The sequence below is a fragment of the Lontra canadensis genome, unplaced genomic scaffold (genome assembly GCF_010015895.1).
Source record: "Lontra canadensis isolate GAN:19392208 unplaced genomic scaffold, GSC_riverotter_1.0 scaffold42, whole genome shotgun sequence".
NCBI classification, from domain to species: domain Eukaryota; kingdom Metazoa; phylum Chordata; class Mammalia; order Carnivora; family Mustelidae; genus Lontra; species Lontra canadensis.
This window is the reverse complement of record NW_022631036.1, coordinates 4,589,347-4,613,427: the sequence shown is the minus strand read 5'-3', so window position 1 is coordinate 4,613,427 and position 24,081 is coordinate 4,589,347. Positions and strand designations below refer to the sequence as shown.

Genomic DNA, 24,081 nt, shown 5'->3' with positions numbered 1-24,081 from the left:
TTTACCAAATTACTTTCCATATGTCATCACTTTGGGCTTTAAGTGTTTAACATATGAATTTTTGGAGGACACAAACCCTCACACATGACAGCAACTTAATTGGGGCTAGAGGATCTGCTTCCAAGATGGCTCCCTTACACAGCTAGCAAATGGGTGCTTCTGTTGACAGGAGACTTTAGCTCTTCTCCAAATGGTCTTTGCTATAGGGCTGCTTGAGCATCCTCATGATGTGGTAGCTAGCTGTCAGTCTAAGAGATGAGACCAAGGAGGAGGCTGTAATGTATTTGATGACCTAACCTCAGAAATCATACACTGCGATTTATGCAGTACCTTTTTTGTCACATAGGTCAGTCCTATTAAATGTGGGAGGAGATTTCACAGGGGTGTAAACACCAGGAGGCAATGATTCTTGGGGAAACCCAGAAACTGTGATAGCTTTGTATTATGCCAAATTATGTTCAAAAAAATATTTTCCCCAGACTCCTTCTCCCAGCATAGTTCTGTGTGAGTGAGGACCAGGAAAGATATATTGTATGAGATTTGGAAGGATGAAATGAAGCAGGAGCTGTATTCCCTTTATTCTCAGAAATCAGGGAGGCCATGTTGCCATTTAAGTGGGTTGTCATTTATGTGCTATCTTATCCGGTTGAATTGGAATGGTAGCTGGACCCACAGTAAGGCCACACCTGCCAGATTCCCCCTTGAAACTTCTCTGACTTCTAGATGAGACATGTTAGAACTGGTATCAGTGCCTCCTGTGGTGCACCCCAACTTTGAGGCTGGAGACTTGGAAGCAGTGAAAGACTAACCTGGCCTCGGTCTGTCCTGATGGATTCTGGCTTATTCCTGCAGGTACCTGGTTGTCCCTACTCCCTCATTTCATACCCATCTTCTCTTCCTCACTGCATGTCCTGATGACTTCAGGCATAGCACAAGACACAGAAATAATAGCTTCACCAAGATTGTTTAACCAACTCCCACAAATATATGAAGGCAAATCCTTATGATAAAATCCCTTATTATACCCAAATCTGGTGGTTCTGCTTTTCAGATCAAACTCTGACTGACACAGAGACTATAAAATAAGTAGCTTTAAATTGAATGAAGCAGGAAAGAAGAAATCAATTACTGTAAGAGATAAGATGGCATAAAAAGGCAAATACTTTGAAAAGAGGCCAAATGGAAGTTATAAAAATGAAAAACATTAAATAAAGAGGAACCTTCCAATATATGGGTTTAATAGTTAGATATAGACTTTGAACATGATATAGGAAACTATAACAAATAATTAGTAATTCAAATAAGATCAATATTTATTTCTGTCTCATAAATGCCAGCAATTCGGGGTTCCTGTGGCTAATAACACATCTCCACATTGTCAAACAAACCAGATTTCTTTGTGTAACATCCTCGTTAAGCTTTTACATCTGTGTCCTGCAAGGCTGCTTCACATCCTGCCATCACATCTGCACCCGACTGTACCAGAGTGATAGAAAAAAATAGGAGAGGCCTGTTCCTTTCCTTTTAAGGCTGTGATTCAAAAGTTACACACATCAATTTTACTTATTTCCCATTGATCTGGCCATAAATAGTTGCTATGGAGCCTCGCAAATGTCTTAAGGTAGGTGTTCAATTATTCGTATACAAATTGCATTACTGCAAAGGAGAATGTGAATATTGTGTCTCTGACACAATGGTTAAAAAGCAGGTAAGACACTTCGAAAGAGATCATTAGTACACAGCAGAGAATTTTACATAGACTAAAGCAGGGAAAGACGCGAAGAAAAGTAACAGATTAAAATAGAATAGATACAAGAGGGGAAAGGAAAAGATTATGATTTTTTTCAAAATTTATAAGTCACATGAATCTTAAGCTTTGAGAGGTACACTGAATCTGGAGCAAGATAAAATAAATAAAATTACATATAAATATCATGCAGAAAAACCAAAACACCCAAGACAAAGAGAAGGTATTTAGAATCAACATAAATAACCAATGAGGAATACTTTTTTTTAAATTTTTCTACTTAACTTTTAATAAATGAGAAGAAACACAGTAGTCTGTCTCATAAAGAACATTTATAATACATAACAATCCATAAAGCCTCCTGGTGAGGTAGGAACAGCTTTGGAAAACAACCCACGGTCATAAAGTACAAAAAGTTAGGTAAAATGTTGCAGCACTAAAGGACATTTTATATGCATCTGCATTGAATGAGATGATAATTGCATTTAAGTGTGCCACATCTGGCCCAAAGGACAGGCTATGGTCGACACAAAACAACACAACATGGAAGTTTCATAAAGAATCACACAATACATTGATATACTTCATTGTGCTGTTTCAAGGCAGGACCATAACATGGCAATTTGTGTCTTTTTCTCTATAGTTATATAGTAATTGTTTGTTACTTTCCCTTCAGCATCTTTTTTGCCAAAGACACTGGACCACAAAATTTTTGGTTTAAAAGTTTAAACTGAATGACATACAAAAGGCTCTTGTGCCAGTGAAAATGACTGCTAAATGTTCCAGAGCTTGTTGGTAAAAAAAAATAGCATTGCCACATAATATTGGTAGAGCTACATCAAAATAGTGCTATTACAATTCCCATTTCAGATGGTCAAACACTGTATTTGACAGTTTTCCATTTAAAAAACAAAAACCCTCCACCTTCCCAAGAGTTGTAACACTGATTTATGCCTTAACTGAAACTCCATTAAAATAAATATTTCTATACTGTAGAATTATTCTCCATATTTGTATATGTGTGAACATCAGGAAAAGGTAAATGACATATCATTCAAGTGATATCTGCTTATAAACAACAAAAGAATCTTCAAATCAACAGGAACTTTGAGATAATAAATGTTTATTGTTCTCAGCCAGTGGTTATGCAGCAATAGATAATGAACACAATCCGACTCCAGGCGTTTGATCCATTGTATCTAAAGAAAAAGGAATTCTGTGTTGGTGATACAGTCTTAAGCACAGTGGTTAACAAGCTCTGGGGGCGCCTGGGTGGCTCAGTCTTTTTTTTGGGGGGGGGATTCCAGCTTTTTAAATGTTTCCCCTTTGACACAAAACAAAGTAGAAGAAATAATACAAGATTAAAACTGCAAAAGTAGTTAATTGGTAGATCACATATACACAAAAAAAATCCAGAGAGCAAGACAGGCTTATCTACAGTGAGGAAAACACATGTAAAAATTAAGGTAGTTTGTAGTTTTCATATGAAACATTAAAAAAAAAAACAAATCAAACATATGCTACAATGGGTGCTATTGTTTACAGTCAGATTGAAGAAGAGAAAACACTTATTTAGGGACAGATATACCACAAGGTCCAGCAACAGTGCAATAAATTCACATTTTAGATTCTTCATAAAATCTACATTTCAATGCATTACTGTGCTTACATGGAAATAAGTAAATCTCTAAAATTAGATCACCTAATAAACATAGAAAAAATGATCTGAATCCTGAGAAAGAATCAATAGTGAACCACCTTTAAGACACAAAAGGGAAATTTAGAGCCAGACTGAGATAAAAGTTGTTATCAACATCATGTTCTAGACTAAGTCTGAAGGAACCTGGCATTACTGTAGTAAGCTGGGACCAGGTCTCCAGAAGAAATCATTTCTAATAATCCCTGGAGAAAAAGTTGATCCTGCAATACCCAAAGATTGAGATTAAATAAATTAAGCCAAAGTGGGTGAAACAGCAGAAACAACAAACACCTAATTTAGATTCCTAAGGGTTTCAGATATTGGGATGATCGCAAATGGAACATAAAATGACCACGTATAAACTGTCTAAACAAACAATGGGTGAAATCACAAAATCAGTAAACGACAAAATACTATCGAGAATGAGAAGATACAGAATCCTTTTCTGGTTGTGATGTATAACAATTTTCCCAACACTATAAATATCTAGAAAACATGTAAAATGTGTGAGTCAAGCACTTTCAGAAACAAGACAATAAGCAACACAAAACTGTGGTCCAAGGGAAAAGGAAACAAAGTGAGCCCTAGGATCTGCCTGGAAGCATTTTCCAAACTGTGGTGCAAGAGTATATTCCCCAGCCTGAACTCACTGACCTGCAGAGACACAGATCAGAATAAGGGAATGCTGAAGTACCTAGAATGAGGAATGTGTAAGACAGATAGCCAAAGAGAAGGTAAATATCTGAAGGAGGAACTCTAGGACCACACACAGGGTCCCCTTGAGTATGTTGCTAAATATTAAGTTGCACTTCTATTGGGGGAAACTCAATAAGCTGGGAGCTTTAAGGTGAACAGTCCTAGAGCTCAAACAGGTTATAGAAGTACTGACTGATAAAGATAAAATCCAATGACCCCAGGACCCTACAAGAATGCCAAGGAACTTAAGCTATGTCTTCTTCTCAGGCAATTTTTTCTTCAAGGGGCCAAATGAGAATCTCCCAAACTGATAAGGCTAATTGATCTGAACATCAGGAAAAGGTAAAGCTTCTGTATAAGAGGAGAGCACATGTAATAATACATCCACCATGGCCTGAGAAGATACTGTAACCAGGACTACAGATCCCTCATGGGCGAAGGTCTAAGTCATCTGGAGTTCTGCCATCTGGACCAACTGAGGTGCTGTTTAAGATGGAAGGGGATGCAAATGGAAAGTTGAGGAGTATCTGTCAGTTTAGGCTGCTATAATAAAATACCCTAGACTGGGTGGCTTAAACAACGGATATTTATTTCTAACAATTCTGGAGGCCAGAAGTTCAAGGTCAAGGTGCTGTTAGGTTTGGCAAGGTGCTGATGGTGACAGTCCTCTTCCTGGTTTGCAGACTGTGGGAGGCCACGGTAAGGCTTGAGACGAGAACCAAACCATGCCCTGACTTGTGCCTCCTTTAAAGGCTGAAGAGCCGAACAAAAGGCTTAGGTCGATAAAGTCGAGTAGCCCTGAGAAAGGGTCTGTGCTATGTGTTGTGCGCTCGCCTACGTGACTTCCCACACATTTGCTAGTCAGATAGAGACGATTTGTTTGGGGTCAGAAATTCTTGGCTGGTCCTTGCTGTCCTTGCACAGGCTACAGACTACACCACTGTAAGACTGTCCTGTGCTTGCATAAACTATGTCTTGAGTGGCCTTGAAGTCAGTACATCTGGAACTAGAGGGTCTGCTACTGGTGCTTGGGAAATAGATAATGGGAAAGCTTGAAGGATTTTCTGTGCATGTTGCAAACTCTTTAGTAATCAGCTAAAAATAGATACTTTCTTATGATTGTTTCTGTTAGCTATATAATGCCTTGCTGCCTTGAATAAAATTGGCACTATTGGACATCCTCCTTGGTGCTCCTCCTGCCCCCATCTCTTTGTCTCTTAATTTCTTTTCAGCATCCTCTTACCCTCTCGACCCTGGTCGATTTGTCACACCAGCCACAACAGCAGACAGCTACCTTCTTGCTAGGTTCTCACATGATCAGGGAAGAAAGAGAACATGACCAAAAGAGAAAAGAGAGAGAGAATGCCAGTGAGCTCTGATCTTTTCTTCTTCCATTATAAGGGCACTAACCTCTTCATGGGGCCCTACTCTCATTATTTTGATGTGGTTTTGGACTATAGGTGAGCTTCAGTGGGTTGGAGTCCAGAGCCAGTGACCAAGTAATAATTCTGGAGGCATCTTTGGTGCAAAATGGTGGTTTATTAAAGCATGGGGACAGGACCTGTGGGCAGAAAGAGCTGCTGCCCTGGAGCTGTGAGGGGTGGCTGATTATATACTATGTTGGGGGAGGTAAGGAAAAAGGGAGGTTTCAAGAAAGTACTTTCATATGTTAAATGGACCTACAAGATACCAGAGGCCTTGCAATTACAAGTTAAGGTTGTTTACCCCTCTAGCAATGCATTAACATGAAGATAGTTGGGAGATTCCCTGGAAGAACATTACACTCTGCCCACTTGAAGTATCTGCAGATGGGCTGCAAATTATAAAGACATGTAATTGTATTTGCATTCCCTTCTGGAAGCTACTGCTAAGGCTTTTGTAAGTAAACTGGGGGAGATTCCTGTTTTGCAGGATTGTGATCTCTACAAGTTGACTATTTGTTTTTCCTTTAGGGCAGCCGGGAAAGCCTGAGGAATGTCACATATATCCCATTGTGGGGTTGGGGGGTGGTTCAGCTTCCGCTTTGTCCTCAGTTTGCCTTCTGTTCCCTCATCAACCTCATCTAAACCTAATTATCTCCCAAAGACCCCACCTACAAATGCCATCATACTGGGGCTAGGGTGTCAACATATGAATTTGGGGGAGATGCAAACATTCAGTCCATAACAATGAGGGAGATGTGGAGTATCAGTTGTAGCCTCTCACTCTGCAGCTAAGTTGATTGTTGTGGTTCCTTTCGCTCCTGAATTTGTGTGGAAAAAAACATAAACTGGGGCACCTGGATGGCTCTTGGATTCTGCTCAGGTCGTGATATCTGGGTCCTGAGATCAAGCCTCCATAGCACTCTAGCTCAGCATGGAATCTGCTGGAGATTCTTTCCCTCTCCCACCCTTCTGCCCACCCCCTCAATGTATGTGTGGTCTCTTTCTCAAATAGATGAATAAATGTTTAAAAACAAAAACAAAAGCACACCAGAACCATGGAAACGCCGCTGCTTCTGAAGTGGGAGAGCAAGAGTCTTGTCTCAGGGAGTCGAAGAATGAATCTTGCAAAGGGGAGTGAGTAAAGCAATAGAGTTTTATTAAGTGAGGATATAGGAAAAGCTCTCAGGAGTGAGAGGGGTCCCAAGAGGGGTGCCATTGAGGGTTTTAAGGGTTGGTTTTTTTATTCAATGCTAACCAGGGAACTTAAATCCTTTTAACATCTCTATTGATAGCACCATTGAGTAAGGACTGTGATAACACCTTTAATGGCTTACTTCCTTTTTAGGGTCTTGTAATTCTTTGTTGGTCCAAAGTAGCTATTATAACAAGAGCCCACCTCTGACACCTAGGGTGGGGTGGACTGGTTTGTCACTTATCTCTGGTTTCCTTACATCTCTGCATTTTTTTATTTTTGTGAGCCTGAACCAGTAGCCTCCTACCTATCTCTCCCTACCTAGCCCAGCCTGCCCCTTATTCGCTTCTAACATACATGTGGAGATAGAGTAAAGCAGAATAAATTCTAAAAGTGGACATTCTGGGACGCCTGGGTGGCTCAGTCTTTTAAGCGTCTGCCTGTGGTTCAGGTTATGATCTTGGTGTCCTGGGATCGAGCCCCACCTTGGGCTCCCTGCTCAGCGTGGAGTCTGCTTTTCCCTCTCCCTCTGCCTCTATCCCCTGCTCATGTGCACTCTCTCTCTCAAATAAAAAATAATGTCTTTTAAAAAAATAAAAATGGACATTCTAATTCTAAAGTGGACATTGTACTTCACCACACGTCTACCAAAAAATTACTACTCCATGAGCTGTTGGATCACTGCTGCCTGGTAGAGTGCCTTGCTAGAAGTCTTTTCTACTTCCCAGGAGCACACTGCATCCAACATTTGTGGAAAGCAGACTATAAAGTCCTGGCTCAGTCTTAATAACTCAGAAGAACTCTAAAAGCCATCCAGAACTCTCTGTGGGATTGGCTGAAGCCTTTGCCATGGAAGAAGCAGAAGGCGACTTCTTTGTCTTTCTATCCTTTCCCTTCCCCTGCAGCTGGTAATTTTAAGAGCATGCCCAATCAACCTCCTGTGCTAAATCTCACCTGTATGTAGTCTGCTTCCCAGGGAGCATGATCTGCAACATTAAAACCTGAAAACAGACACACAAAAGTGAGACTCAACAAAGCAACAAATCCTTTCCTTGAAATGATTAAAGTGGTAAAAGAGATTTATTTATTTGACAGAGAGAGATCACAAGCAGGCAGAGAGGCAGCAGAGAAAGAGGGGGGAGTAGGCTCCCTGCTGAGCAGAGAGCCTGATGCGGGACTCCATCCCAGGACCTTGAGACCATGACCTGAGCTGAAGGCAGAAGCTTAACCCACTGAGCCACCCAGGCACCCCAGGAATAAATAATTTAAATTGTCTACAAAATTCCAGAAGAGAGAAAATGGTAGAACGTTTTCTGTAGGGGAGGAAAACTTTTCCCTTCTTCTCTTTAGAACCCCAGGTAGGCAAATGAGGCATTTCTGGCACCCTAAGGGGAAGCTGGTGGACTGATGCCTGGGACCTCAAAGGGGAGGAAAACAACTCATAGGAAGATGGGAGAAGAAATGATGGAGAGAAGTCTTTCTGGTGTTCAAAAAAAAAAAAAAATTGATCTTCAGTAATAATAGCTCTCTTCCTGGTACAGGCCCTCCATCTAATTTCTTTTAGGCAATTAAAGGGGAGGTAAAGGGCTCTTCTTGGAGTCTGATGGGCCTTGATTGTCTTCAGCTGCAAATAATCTGCATGCCAAAGTAGAATTTACCAGGGCAGCCTTCCCTGACCCCATCATTACCAACTCCTATTGAGTACAGTGTAACATTGATACAAATATCAGATGAGGTATGAGAAAAGAAAATAACAAGCTGATTAGAAGGATACATCCTAAATAAAACACAGGGAAATTTAATCAGCATAATTCAAAAACAATGACAGGATAGTTAACATTACAAAACCAATTATTGTAATTTATATTATAAAACAAAGAAATATCACTTAGTAGCCATATGAAAAGCAATTTATAAAATTTGGCAATTTGTCTGATGAAAACTTTTAGCTAAATAAGAGGAAACTTCCTTAACCTGACAAACAATAACTAACAATATCCTGCAGTAATAATGATTCCTAATGGGGAAGTGTTAGAAACATTTAATATTGTGAATATGGTAAAAATACATAAGTGTACCTCAAATCAATAAGGTAATAGGGGTCCTAATCACTGTAGAAATACAACAAAAAGGAATAAAAAACCAAAAGGGTTGATGAGAAAGAAAACATGTATCACACATTATAAAATTCTCTCTGTATATTTGTTGTATAATTGTCACAAATTATATAATTGCTCAGTCCTATTCCGTTACCTTTACCTCTATGGATCTGGAAACCTGTGTGTGAGCAGCTGGGCCTTGATCAGGGTGAGGCACAGGAGGCTCTCGACTTGTCCTAAAATGCACAGGGGCACCAAAAAAATTGGCAATTAGAGAAATAATATTTTAAGGTAACATTTTACAAATAAAAGTTAGTGAAAAAAATCTCTGGTGGACACATTATAAATAAAGATGGGCTATTGCTTGTTTCAGCATCCTGTGTTATCGAGGAGAAATAATTGTTTCTAATGAGCCCCTGGTTCCAACCAGAGCTGCAGATCTGTCACATGATCTGAGGTGGGCTAATGAGGGTTGACAATAGCACAGGGCCACATTGGGCAATGTAGGGCTTTGTATCTAGTTTTATATGTATATATAAATATATATATATTTATATATAAATATATATATATAAATATATATATATATTTAAATTGTAGAGCTTTCATTTGCTTTTTCTTACTGGTTTAACAAGTGGGATCTGGTACTATTTTGGATAAGCGAGTATCAGGGAGCACATTTTTTCTTTTGCCTGTCAAGCACAGGTATGTCTCAGCATGACACAAACGAAGAGTTAAATTCTTCTGGTCCCTGGGTTTTCCCAGTCCTGGTCTACCTCCATGGTCTGTTCTTTAAACCACAATGACTGAAGTTGAGGGGACTTCATTCCCTCCCCTCACTGTCACTCAGCAGTAGCTGCTGGGGTCTCCTTTCCCCAAACTTCTAAGTACAAAAGGGCTAACCCTAGGGGATTATGAACTAGGCTAAGATGTTTTATAGTACTTCAGATTTGTATTTATATCACTTTACTTCCTAATTATGTCCCTTTCCCTCTCATGGATGCTCATGTTTTCATGGTACTTTTCCCTTTTAACATCTTTAAATACTGAGGAAATTCGTGGAATAAGCTCATTCATTCTGACATATAAATAGTTGATATCAGCTAAGTGGGTTTTACATATTCTGTACAGAAAGAGTCTCTATTTTATAAACATCAAAGTTTTGCTAGCAAAATAAAACACTAAATATTAAATCTGGAGTATCAGCCAGTAGGTGAACAGTTAAACCTTTAATAAATTCCTATAGCATCTTAAAATTTTGTAACAGCTACCTTCTCTTGAACTCTGCATAAAGTTAATTTGAGAATATAACAAACTAAAAACACACAATGGCTTTTCCTAGAAGGCTGTAGAGGAGGAAACCGTTCTTCTCCCTCCTACCCAGTTAGGATCTCCGGTGAGGGTCTTGTAATTGAACTGACCAAAAACTGATTAACAAGTGAAAAACACAACTGTATTAGTGTGTGCATCCTGCTTACACGTGAGAACAGCCAGAGTTGAGTAACTCTAAGGCATGGCTAACTGGGCCTCCATAGCATTTTAACAAAAGAATAATACATTTTTAGAGAAGGGAGAAGACAAAAGAAAAGGACTTTAAGTTTCTAGGGATTCAAATTGTGAGAAGGCAAATGTATAAATAAGGAAAACCAGTGGTAGATAAGGGCTCATTTTAGGAAGGATTGTGATGGAGATTCCTCTGGTGCAGCCTTCAGGTGGATAAGGGGAGAGTTGTCTCTAACAGGGGTGTGGGGCTGACTCCGCCAGGAGAGCATGCAACTTTGGGCCTAGAGATTAGAAAGAAGAAAAGAAAGAAAGAGGGAAGAAGAGAGGAAGGAAGGAAGGAAAGACTAAATAAATAAATAAATTCTGGTTAATTCGTTTCTTCAGTAATGATAGAGTTGCCTCTGATAATTCTGTCTTTCCTGGTAGAGAGGGAAATGGAGGGCACCTTTGCAAGCTTATGTCCTGCCTTTGGGCATATAGTGCGAGAGCAGACAGCTTCACTTGTATGTACTTCCTCTCCATTGCCTTGTGCTCAAAATAAGGCTCATGCCAGTGTGGTGTACTCTGGGGTGGCATATTCAGCTACCCTACAAAGTCAAGTGTTTTATTTTTAAAAATAATGTATTTGGAGTGGACATTAAGAAGACTACTTCTAAGAAAATTACATTTTTGAAGTTTTAATTAAATCCAAAATAGGCAATGTGTGCCAATACTACAAAAGACTTCAAAAATCTCTTCATATGCCAAATGTTTCCCAGTTTGAACACAAAATTTATTCCCTCGTGAATGTCATGTTATACTCCCTAAAACCTGAACAACTGTCATTGAAAACTAGAAGGAACATAGAATGCTAGGTATTATACCCACATTTTATGAACAGCATAACAAAAAAGACTTAAGCGAACAAAATGAACATTTTTCCAGTAACCAAATCCCAAGAATTAGAATGACTGGATTTATAATTTAGCTAAGTCAGTCTCTTACTTGGTGACTTGCTGAAGGGACTTTGGACAGAGATAATAGCTAGCATTTTTTAAGCACTCCCCTTGTTCCAGGTATGATTCTAGGCTGTTAACAGGGGTTATCTCATTTACTCCTCACAAAAGTCCTGCTTAATCTCCTTTTGCATATTTTTCGTATGAGGATACTGAGATAACATAAAGATTATGGAACTTGCCCAAGTTCACAGAGCTAGTGTGTGGAGGGAAGCCAGTGAGATATGTACATTCAGCTGGGGAAGGGCTTGACACACCAGTCCTAACATACTAAAAAATCCTTTACTCACCATCACCAGCTCATAGTTAACAATTATTCTCCCCCAATTCATCAATATTTCATGACCTAGAAAGCAGAATTTTTATATCACACATAGCAATCTGTATCCCTTTAAAAATATTCAATATATGTCACAAACATCAGTAAAATGAGTACCTGAAATAATTATACAGACCCACTGCTCAGTCCCAAGAGATTCTATATTCCCTCCCTGTTCCAGCTTGGATGCTTTATCAGGCTACTTAAGTGTGAAGAAAAACCACCTGCTCCTCTTTTCAACAAACAAAACAAATAATAGGTAAAAAGCAAAGACAAAAACAAAACAGCTCATTAAGGCAACAACTGAACAAATAATAATATGCAATTTAAAACCAAAATTCTTTTTCAGTTCTTCCTTTTACTTTTACAAAAATATTCACTCAAACATCACGCTTCCTCACACAGGGCCAATTTTGTAAAATGCATTAAATAACGTGAGCATTGTCCATCATAATGAAATGAAACAAGCATCAAAGGCACAATATTCATAAAACACTGAGAATCTCGAGCCCATTGAAATTCAGGCTTCCGGCCAAACACAACAGCCTCACACATCAGGCAGCTTAAGGTGTATGATTTGAAACTGATAATGCATAATTTCCAAAGAGCTCTAGATAGGTAAACAGTGATGATGCAATGAGTTATTTGTGCCGAGTATTTATTTCTTTGCTGTCTGATTGCTCCAGCTCCCCAGAGATTAGGAGTCTTTCACCTGCTGTTGCTCAACTGCTAAGATCAGAGTCTGTAACACAGACAGAGCGCCTGTGTTCCCAGGGCCGCTGCCTCAGAGAGATAAGGCTGCACTGGAGAAGTGCTCAGATTTGCCTCCCTCGGAAAGAGCCTGAACGGCTATCAATAATAAATGTTATTTCTCAACTGTTATGTCAGACAACACTGCCTTGCATACACAGGTGAAATTTGATAAAAGGGAGTTATTTAAAATCACTTAAAATGGCTATAGCTTCATTATTTCTGGTCTTTGTGTTATTGTTCTTTTCTCCACGTCCTTCTTTCCCTCTCTCCCCAATCTCCTGCCGAAATGCAATGATTTAAGAGCCCAGTGGAGATATTGGATCACATTTCTTCACTAGCTCCTCGTCTTGAAGGTTTTTGGTGAGCTATTCCTGAGCCACCTTTGTCATTCTGCTGTCATTCAGGGCCTTACATCTCTACGTATGAGAACATTGCAAAAATCTACTACACCCATTCAGAAACATGTATTAGGCCTGGTTATGACCTTGCAATTAAAATGTCAACTTCCAGAAGTCCAAGAAAGATAGCTGTAATCCCTCGCATCGTAGAAATTTATACAGTTCTTAATTTTATCAAAAGACAAAGATCATTTTCCCTGAAAGCTCCCAAAATTGCAAATGCAAATTCCTCAGCCTTCTTCCCGCCACTGGAGAGTGGGAGAGTGAGATTGTGCCACTAAATAGTACTTCATATAATTTACCAGTTTGATCAGATATCATTATAAACTGTGTGTGTGTATGTGTGTGTGTGTGTGTGTGTGTATGTGTAACCCATAGAATGCACTTATAATCAGAGATCAATTATTGCTGAATGTTCCCAATGTATTCTCAATTCTTTCTCTCCTTATGGTTCCTTGAGTACTATGTTCAGTGACTAATTTTTTTTTCCCCACTCAGTCAAGGTACTGGGGATTCTTGGGTAATAAGTTGATAGATGACTTTCATCTGTATGCTTCTGTACTTTTGCATTTTATTAGGCACACTGGGCACAAATATACCTTACTATATAGAAACAATAGTCAGAAATACATTGTCACAGGATTTTTATTTTTTTTTAAAGATTTTATTTATTTATTTGACAGAGAGAGAAATCACAAGTAGGCAGAGAGGCAGGCAGAGAGAGGGGGGGAGGCAGGTTCCCTGCTGAGCAGAGAGCCCGAAGCAGGGCCTGAGCCGAGGGCAGAGGCTTTAACCCACTGAGCTACCCAGGTGCCCCTGTCACAGGATTTTTAAACAATGAACTTGTTAGGGGCTTCTGGGTGGCTCAGTTGATTAAGCATCTGCCTTTGGCTCAGGTCATGATCCCAAAGTCCTGGCACTGGAGCCCCATGTCAGGCTCCCTGCTCAGCAGGGAGCCTGCTTTTCCCTCTCCCTCTGCTGCTCCCCCCTGCTTGTGCTCACTTTCTCACTCTCTCTCTCAAATAAACAAAATCTTTAAAACAAAACAACAACAAAAACAATGAACTGATTAAATATGCATTGCCTGAGTTAATATTACATTTTTAAAATTTACATACTTTAATAAGTATTTCTCCCATTATTTCCTTAACTTCTCTTACAGTGGTAAAGCCCTATCTTTTATAGTTGACACAGCATTTTGATTCCCCCGTAAAGCCCAAAGTAAATTGGTTCTTACTAAAAACCAATCATTGCAGAAACAGTCAAATAGGATCCACAAAAACTACTTTACATGTTTACATTCTGTCACACAAGTGAGGTAATTCAAAGGGAACTTAGTTCACTTTTTTTTTTTTAGTTAAGCTTATATTGACTTTCCTAGACTTTTAAGGCTCTCTGCCAAATGTAAATTACAGCTCATATTGTTACTTAAATATTATTACTAGTTTATTAGAATTATTTTTAAACATCCGTATACTCATATATGTGTATATATATAAATTTTAAACTTTAGCTTAATTATAAGGTGTGAAGTGCTTTGTAATTCTTAGGTGGAAATTATTTTACAGATGAATGCATTTCTAATTTTATATGAAATCCAATTAGAAAATAGCACTAAAGGACTCTTTTAGGAGACCACATCTTCTATTAAAAACTTCAATGTTAGGCTACAATCTCAAGTTTCGGTGATTTTCTACAATTCTTCCAAGCCCAGGTTTACTGGAGGGTCAAGCTTTCCACTGTGAAGCAATATTTCATAGCACAGATCTACCTTTAGCCTTTCCCCCAGATGTTCATTGTTTTACACCTTGGGATGATGGACGTCAGCAGGCTCCTCCAGCCTACCATGTCTCTCTAGCTTGTCATCCTCCTGGGGGATGCCCTAGTCAATAAATATCAGCAGCTTAAGTTACAGCTATAGTTGCCAGCAGGATCCTCTCTGACCCAGTGTTTCCTCTTTTCTCCAGGAACTGGTACCTTTGGGAACAACACTCTAAGAGAATCCTTTTACCTTCTATGATCTCTTGGTAGCTGGACAGCTCAATACAGTATGTATGTATGTATGTATGTATGTATGTATTTATAGAGAGAGGGAGAAAGCGGTGGAGGGGGTGCTGGGAGAGAGAGAATCTTAAGCAGGCTCCACACCCAGTGTGGAGCACCCACAGCGGGCTTAATCTCCCAACCCTGAGACCAGGACCTGAGCTGAAATCAAGAGTTGAACACTTAACTGACTGACCCATCCAGGGACTCCTCATTATTACTTTTTTAACATCATATTAAGGATCTATGTTAGCCATGAATTTCCATGCATTGAAAGTCCTATAGTACAATGTCATTAAAGGCAGTACTTGTAAGGGGGGAATATGTGAAATATTTTCTGTGAAACTAGGAAGCATAGTCCACAAGACTGTCCTTACTCAATACCAATCACAAGTTTGGGGTTCCTTAAAACCACACTTAGGTTTACTAAACTACTAGAAGGACCCATAGAACTTACTGAAAGCTATACACACAGTTATTCCAGGGAAAGAACATAGAGTAAAATCAGCCAAGGTCGGGCCCCCAGGTGGTTCAGTCAGTTAAGCATCTGCCTTCGTCTCAGGTCATGATCCCAGAGTTCTGGGATTGAGTCCTACATGAGGCTCGCTGCTCAGCGAGGAGCCTGCTTCTCCCTCTGCCACTCCCCCTGCTTCCCCTGCTTGTGCTCTCTCTATGTCAAATAAATAAATAAAATCTTAAAAAAAATAAACTAAAATAAAATGAAGTAAAATAAAATACAATAAAATAAAATCAGCTACGGGAAGAGACAGATAGGACAGAGTTAAGGAGGGTTCCAAACACAAAGCTTTCATTTTCTTTAGGATACACTACCCTCCTGGCATCAACATGCAATAGTATAAGCAGAATATTGCCAACCAGGTTAGCTCATCTGAGCCATAGTGTCTAGTTTTTACTGAAGCTCCAAGTTTGACTTCCCACTTAGTCTCAAGCTCCTTGGGTCAGAGTGGATACCATAAGGCCCAAAGTTCTTAGCATAATTGACATTGTTAGATGTCTAGTGCTAAAGCTCTCCAAGTAAATAAAGATACTTTTATCGGGGAAGACATTCTAAGGATCTGGAGATCAACTTCTACTGACTAAGAGCTAAAGGTGGAGGTCAGACCTCTATTTGGTTAAGGTCAAATCTTTTGTTACACACATTTCAAATACAATCTGTAAGATAGTTTTAAGAAAATGAACTTTTAGATCTTTGAACTTACTTAACCACAAAAATGTATTGTTTGACACTCACATCAAACAGGACATCAAATAAAAGTGACTACTTCTAGGCAAACCATAAGAGACTCTTAGCTATAGAGAACAAATTGAGGGTTGATGGAGAGAGGTGGGCAGGGGATGGGCTAGATGGGTGATGGGTGTTGAGGAGGGTGCTTGTGATGAGCGCTGGGTGTTCTACGTAAGTAATGAATCACTGCATTCTACTCCTGAACCAATGTTGCACTACATGTCAACTAACTAGAATTTAGATAAAAACTTGATACCAAAAAAAATGACTACTTTTAATGATTTAATTAATGCACCCCAAACCCACAGGGCTTACTGTCTGCTTCTATCATAAATACGTCTTTTAAGAATGAAGTATGTGAAGCACACAAAACATGCTCATTGTAAGGGGACATTTGACCTCTTATACAATGTAATGGATCTGATATATGGCAGAATGGGGTGGTTTGTATGATGACAAATTTCCTTTAATAACATCACCTCTTCCAACCCCTGGCTACTAGTAAGGAATTCATCATACTTAAGGGAGAGTTCTGTGAGCCCAAGAAAAGACAAAGAAATTACTGAATGCTACCAATATCTTCGATCCTTTCTGACCCTAGGTATTTAATCATAAGCAATTTTTAATAAGCTATTCTCAGTACTCTTCCTCATAATGAAAGCATTTTCAAACTGTAGAATCAACATAAATGTATCTGAGATGTTGTACAACAAATTTTTCAAGGTAAAAGTTTTAATATAAAATGTGTGTGTGTGTGAGAGAGATTTCTGATTTGTAGTTTCTGATTATTTAATAAGGAAGTTAAAACCCATTTTATTAAATCATATCAATAGCTGTATCTCCAATCACAACCAACTCTCATCTTATTCACACTTATAAAAGATTTAATTTCTTTTACCTCTAATTTGCAAAAATTAAATTGTATTCTGGCTATCGGATCTATTAGTTTTAATAATAGATCATTGTTTCTTTCATTAAATAAATGAGAAAATTTGGTAATGATTATAACAAACTAAATGGATTTCTTTCTGATTTTTTTTCTTGATTCTTATTTAGTCATTCTAAAAGCCAAAAATAAAAATAAATAAATAAATAAAAGCCAATAATATATGTACCCACACAAGTTTATCAAAGGAAATTATTTATCATGTCCTTTACTTTGTAAATGAATAATTTTGGCTCTATACATTGCATAACCTTATTTCAAATTTAATACTGTATGCATTTAATAATGTTTGCAGCTCCAATATATCTTGACAAAAATATCTTTGAAGTTCAAGAACATTTTAAAATACTAAGTTAATAAAATTGTAACATAATTAAAATATCTTCATTACTCTAACTCTGTATCATTCAAGATCTCAAAAGATGACATGGAATTTAGAGTTTTTGAGGATTGTTGATTCACAAGGGACTAATTAAAGGGGAGCACTGGAGTTACAGAGGAACCACGAAAGTAAAATGGGAACTAGGGACAGGCAGCAGTGAAGCTGTCACCAGCACTTAGCCAAAGGGACAAAAGAAGAGAGAGCTTATTGGAACCTGGAAGGAGAGTTAATCTTGTAGACAAGGCCCTTTGGAAATGAGCATTGACCTTTGGCTAGCGACACAGCCTGGGCAGCGTTGAAGGGAAGGATCCTGAAGAATAAACACCCTGACTTCACTCACTTTTCTCTTTTAGATAATTTGCTAGGGCTTCCTATTAACCGAAGCAGAGAGAAATTAGCAGGCATGAAAGCCCACCAACTACGTGACACAATGGAGCAGAGAGCAGAGCAAAGAAAAGGGAATAAATTCAGAGGGACACACAGAAGTTACCCAATATAAAGAAGCCCTTTCTTAGCATGTCAAGTTAAACAAGATGCATCAAAGGGAAAGAATAACAAGTATAGTAAATTGCCTTTGCAAAGTCTGAATAAAGCATCTTTGGGTTTCCCTCCTGTGTTAGTGAGGGTTCCTCAGAGAAACAACTGGTAGGATATCTGTATGTTCAGAGAAATATAGTATAGAGAAATAGAAATGAGACAGAGTTTTATTATGAGGAATTGACTCACATGACTGTGGAGTCTGAGAAGTCTCAGCTTCTGTTGTCGACAAGATGGAGGCCTGCCATAGCTGGTGGGTAGTTCCACTGTTAAGAGTTGAAGTCTGAGAATCAGGGAGCCAATGGTGTAAGTCCCATACCAAGACTGAAGCCTAAGGCTAGGAGCACCCAATATGAGGTCAGGAGAAAATGGATGTCCTTGCTGGAACAGAGGGCGAATTTACCCTTTCTCTGACTTTTTTGTGCTATTCAGGTCCTCAGTGGATTGGATGATGCCCACCTGATTGGTGAGAGTAATCTTCTTTACATGGTCTATTGATTCAAGTGCTAATCACTTTATTTGATGACCAGCTGAAATTGGTTATTAGGTCTATGTTTTTTCTTTCTTCCTTTTTTTTTTTTAACTGTCTTAAATTTATCAGCAAGTGAGGAATCATATAGCTTGCAATAATAATTTTGATTGCTTCTTTCCAGTAGTAATGCATCTCCACTTTTTTCTTTTTGTGAGATTCCACTGGCAGAAGCTTCCATTACAAAACTGAGAAATGTTAGTGATAACATGTTTCAGATTCTAACTGGAATGCTTCTAGTGTTTCATAGTTCAAAATGCCATTAAGTGTTGGTTTCAAATTCATATACAATTCCTAATGTAATAAAAGGTTTGTTTATGTTATTGTTTCTGGTTGTCAATGTCTTTTGCTGATTATTCCCCCACCTAACTCACCCAATGTGCATAGCTAAAGAATTTAACCAAGTGCATAAATTATAATCATTTTATGATGATTTTTAAAAAATATTATTTATTAGAAAGGAGGGGTTGCAGGGTTGGGGAGAGGGAGAGAGAATCTTAAGCAGACCCTGTACTGAGCATGAAGCCCAACATGAGCTCCATGTCATGATCTTGAGATCACGACCTGAGCTGAAACCAAGAGTTAGATTCCCAACTGACTGAGCCACCCATGTTCCCCTCATTTTAGGATGATTTTCAGTGTAGGTTTTTTTTTTTTTTTTGTAATGGTGTATTGTCAGGGTTCGCCAGAGAAGCATAGTCAATAATTTATACATAGATATATGTAAAAGATTAATCATAGACATTGGCTTACATGATCATGGAGGCTGAGAAGTCCCACTATCTGCCATCAGCAAGCTAGAGACCCAGGAAATCCTGTGATGTAATTCATTCAGAGTCTGAAGGCCCAAGAACCAGGGAACTGTAGTGTAAGTCCCAGTCCAAGTCTCATGGCCCCAGAACCTGAAAAGCTGTATCTGAGGGCAGGAGATGTTATGTTTCAGCTCCAGCAAAGAGAGCAAATTTTCTCTTCCTCTGCCTTTTTGTTCTATTCATGAAGGTCCTCAGAATTGGGTGGTCCCTACCTGGGATGTTGAGGGCGATCTTTACTCTGTTTACCAATTCAAAGGCTAATCTCTTCTAAAAACACCTCAAAGATACCCAGAATTGTTTTATCAGCTATCTGGGCATCCCTTAACTGTGTCAAGCTGATACCTAAAATTAAGCATCAGATTTCCCCCAGATAAAAACAAGGAATGATACTGATACCTGTTTAAAAGGGAAAAAAAAAACAACAAAAATGGTTGTTTCATGTTCTTTGCTTTCCACAAATCAGAAGCATTACCTAATCCATTTGCCAACCGATTTATGATTAATAATAATTTTGATTATACACTATTTTATTTTGGCATGTAATTCTGAAGAGTTCAGAGAATCAGGTGACATTGCTAAAAATTTTTCATTTTAATCAACATACATATCAATGCTTCTTTATTATTTCAGATAATAAAATGAAAAGTATCAGTAAGATTGATTGCAAACTGTCATATTCTAGCAATAATTCATAGGTATCCATGGTTAAGTTCAGTAATTAAAAATAGCTTTATTAATCTCATTAAAATATGCATTCTAAAAATATTTAATTACATGTGAAAATTACTTTTAGATTTGTAATGTTTTTACTAATATCAATTACGTACTAATAACAATTATAATGCAACTTAATCCAAAAGAAATACGGTTTAGCAAAGGTTTCTATAATAAAATGTAAAATTTTAGGGCATATACATATTTTGTGACAGAATTAAGAAGGGGTTGCAATAAAAAAATCTTTAATCATAAAATGATATCATATTAGCTTGCAATTTAGTGCTGGAAGTAAAACAGAAATATGGGTTCAAGATGAAAAAAGAAGAACGATTTCTAAATATTAAAGAAGAGTTTCCTTCCTTTCTTCCTTTCTTCCTCCCTTTCTCTCTCTCTTTCTTTCTTCTCTTTCTCGCCTTGTTTTTTTAATTTTTTTTTATTTTTAAAAGATTTTATTTATTTGACAGAGATCACAAGTAGGCAGAGAGGCAGGCAGAGAGAGAGAGAGAAGAAAGCAGGCTCCCTGCTGAGCAGAGAGCCCAGTATGGGGCTCGATCCCAGGACCCTGAGATCATGACCAGAGCCAAAGGCAGAGGCTTTAACCCACTGAGCCACCCAGGCACCCCTCTTCTCTTTTTCTCCTGTCACTATTCCCCCACCATGGGCGGCTGTTATCCTCACTTCTAACACCAAATATTCATTTTGCCAGATAATTTGATATGTATTTTAAAGGGCTGATGAAAATTTCAAATTACCATGCTCTAGTAAAGGAAAAAAGTTGTGAGATGTCTCCTGTAAGGATTTATCCTGAGGTTTCTTACAGAGGTCTGAGGGTCTGGTAATTTATAGCTTTTCACTGTATTCTCTTTGCTGTCTCTGATCATCTATGCTTAGGAAAAACTTCCATCAGAATATTTGGCATAACTTCCTCTAAAAATTTACCTGTGTTTTGTATTTCTGAAATGTGTAGTGTTTATTACTTTAAAACATTTTTTGGTTATGGTATGAGGAGCAGATATAAAATATTTTATTCCCTGAATTTGTATTTGCCTATTCCAACACTATTTTATGAACAAATATCATTATCTTCAATGCTTCATCAAATCCTACATTTCCTTATGAGTTTGTTTCTGTACTTTTCGTTTTGTTCCTCTGTCTGGTGTTGTGACTGAACATTTCATTTATGATATCTTTACAGACTACTTTTAAATTTAACAGGTAAGGCAAATAGCCCATTATGATTTTTCTTCAGAATGTATATATTTACTCTTTCCAGATTAACTTTAGAAGCATTTTTTTTCAACTTAAAAAAATTAACTTGGGATTACCACTGGCATTATGTTAAACTTACTAAGTTGGCTTGGCTCAGTGGAACTACCACCCACTATTGAAAAGAGGTTCTATGGCTTCTCAACATAGAGTGAACAGTAGCTATATCTCAAGTTATTACATGGAATATGAACTCGTTGGATTTGTGGTTTTCAGTGTTCTGTGGGGGATGGTCATTATAATAGAAATCATGGCTCATTTTGTATAACTATGATCTGTTAATGCATATCTTTTGAAATTGGCTGTTTTGTGAAGTTTTCTGTTGCTTCTCAGATCAGCTATTGAAGTCTACCCAGGACCTCCCAATTAAATTTTAGGAACTCTGTAAAGCTTATATTTTAGGGAAAGCCATAAATCCAGGTTTTATTGGGTGATAAAAAATTGTAGGTGGGGTTATGGACATTGGGGAGGGTATGTGCTATGGTGAGTGCTGTGAAGTATGTAAACATGGCGATTCATAGACCTGTACCCCTGGGGCTAATATACATTATATGTTTATAAATTTTTTTTTTTAAATTTAAAAAAATTGATGTGAATATGAATTAAAATCGTTAAAGCAAAATCACAAAAAAAACCAAAAACAAAAACAAAAAAAACTTAATTGTACTGTATTTATATAGATTTGAAGATTAGTGAAATCTTTTCCACACTAATTTTTCTTGTAGGAACGTGATCTCTCCCTATTCAAGATCGTGTTTTATGTTTTAAAGTAAAGATTTATTATTTCTTTGTAAAAGTGTTGCATCTCAATGTGCAGTTTGTTTTACTCTTATTTATTTGTATTGTGAGTAAAATACTTCTGTATTAGCTTTATAAAAACTGGTTATTTCTCATAATATTGGTATAGAGCAAGGATACAGTGTAGAGTATGGTGTATTTTGTCTTGCATCTTTCTGACTTTGCTTGTAAATTTGACTACTCTATGCTAATCAAACTCTTTGTTTGTTGCAGTGTTTAGAATTTTATTTCAAGCTTGAGTTTGGTGCACAAAATAAAGCTGGAGACCGAGAGATATTTGGGCTATAAATATCAGATTTATAGCCAGGTACTGGCTGACAGTTCTGGTTCTTGAGATGGAACTCAATACCAGATTAGCGGAATGTTCTTGGCTGCTTCTTGTGCTCCCAAGGATCTCTGGAAGCATGAGTATGCAGTGTACAAGTTTATGCCTTTAGAAATTGTGAGAAAGACACCCGGAAAAACAAGCATCATCCCCAAGATGATACTATAACCTATAATATACTTCTATTTATTATTAATGATAATAACAATGATCATTTTAATTAACTTTCCATCATTTAGATGACTAAATTCTTTAATTTTCATACTATATTTATTAGAATAATGTGAAAAATAATCGATGACTTGATGCATTACTTGTTCACTCTTAAGGGGTTTCCTATTGATTCATAATACTCTTTTTTTTTTTTTAAAGGTTTTGTCAGATATTTATTTATCTGACAGAGATCACAAGTAGGCAGAGAGGCAGGCAGAGAGAGAGGAGGGGAAGCAGGCTCCCTGGTGAGCGGAGAGCCCAACAAGGGGCTCCGTCCCAGGACCCTGAGACCACGACCTGGGCCGAAGGCAGAGACTTTAACCCACTGAACCACCCAGGCACCCTGATTCATAATACTCTTAAAGGTATTTTTCTCTTATTTTTAGTTTGTTATAAGATTGTTTTTTAAAAATCAAGAATGCATACTGATGGTTTCAAATTCTCCTGTAACATCTAAAGATACATTTAATATTTTTACCTTTTGACCTAGTAATATATTAAATTAGGCTAATAGATGTTTAGTTCTAAAACATTCTTGGCTTTTATCCCCTAAATAAATTTTCACTTTCACTTTTGTGTATCTCTTCTTAAAATTTGATTTGATACATTGTTATTATTACTTCCAAAATGAAATGTTTATTGGTCATTCTTTCTTATTTTCTCATAACATTTAAGACTTCTAATTTTCTTCTGAAAAATTTCAGCCTCATCATGTAGTATTTTTGCATGTTACAGTCCCAGTTTCATTCAGTTCTAATAGTTTACAATATGGTTTGATTTCTTATTTAACTCAAGCAATATTTAGGAACTGTAAAAAAAATTATTTTCTTTCTTTTTAAAAAATTTCTCTTACATTTTCTTTTTTTTTTTTTTTAATTTCTTTTCAGTGTAACAGTATTCATTGTTTTTGCACCACACCCAGGGCTCCATGCAATCCGTTGCCCTCTCTAATACCCACCACCTGGTTCCCCCAACCTCTTCAAATTCATAATACTCTTTTTTATATTATATATAATATATATATTATATATGTATAAAAAATATATATATTATATAATATATATATTTTTTATATTATATATAATACCCCCGCCCCTTCAAAACTCTCAGATTGTTTTTCAGAGTCCATAGTCTCTCATGGTTCACCTCCCCTTCCAATTTCCCTCAACTCCCTTCTATTCTCCATCTCCCCTTGTCCTCCATGCTATTTGTTATGCTCCACAAATAAGTGAAACCATATGATAATTGACTCTCTCTGCTTGACTTATTTCACTCAGCATAATCTCTTCCAGTCCCGTCCATGTTGCTACAAAAATTGGGTATTCATCCTTTCTGATGGAGGCATAATACTGCAGAGTGTATATGGACCACATCTTCCTTATCCATTCGTCTGTTGAAGGGCATCTTGGTTCTTTCCACAGTTTGGCGACCGTGGCCATTGC

At 37.7% G+C, this 24,081-nt stretch overlaps 1 long non-coding RNA gene across 1 annotated transcript in view; it reads right to left on the bottom strand.

The window, feature by feature from the left end:
• Positions 1-7,712: 7,712 nt before the first annotated feature.
• LOC116875668 overlaps positions 7,713-24,081 on the bottom strand; it is a 54,163-nt gene continuing 37,794 nt past the window's right edge. The window contains exons 2-3 of the long non-coding RNA XR_004384240.1: positions 9,018-9,093; positions 7,713-7,759 (exon numbers count right to left, since the gene is read on the bottom strand). This is a non-coding gene — a long non-coding RNA (uncharacterized LOC116875668). The remainder of the gene's footprint in view (positions 7,760-9,017; positions 9,094-24,081) is intronic.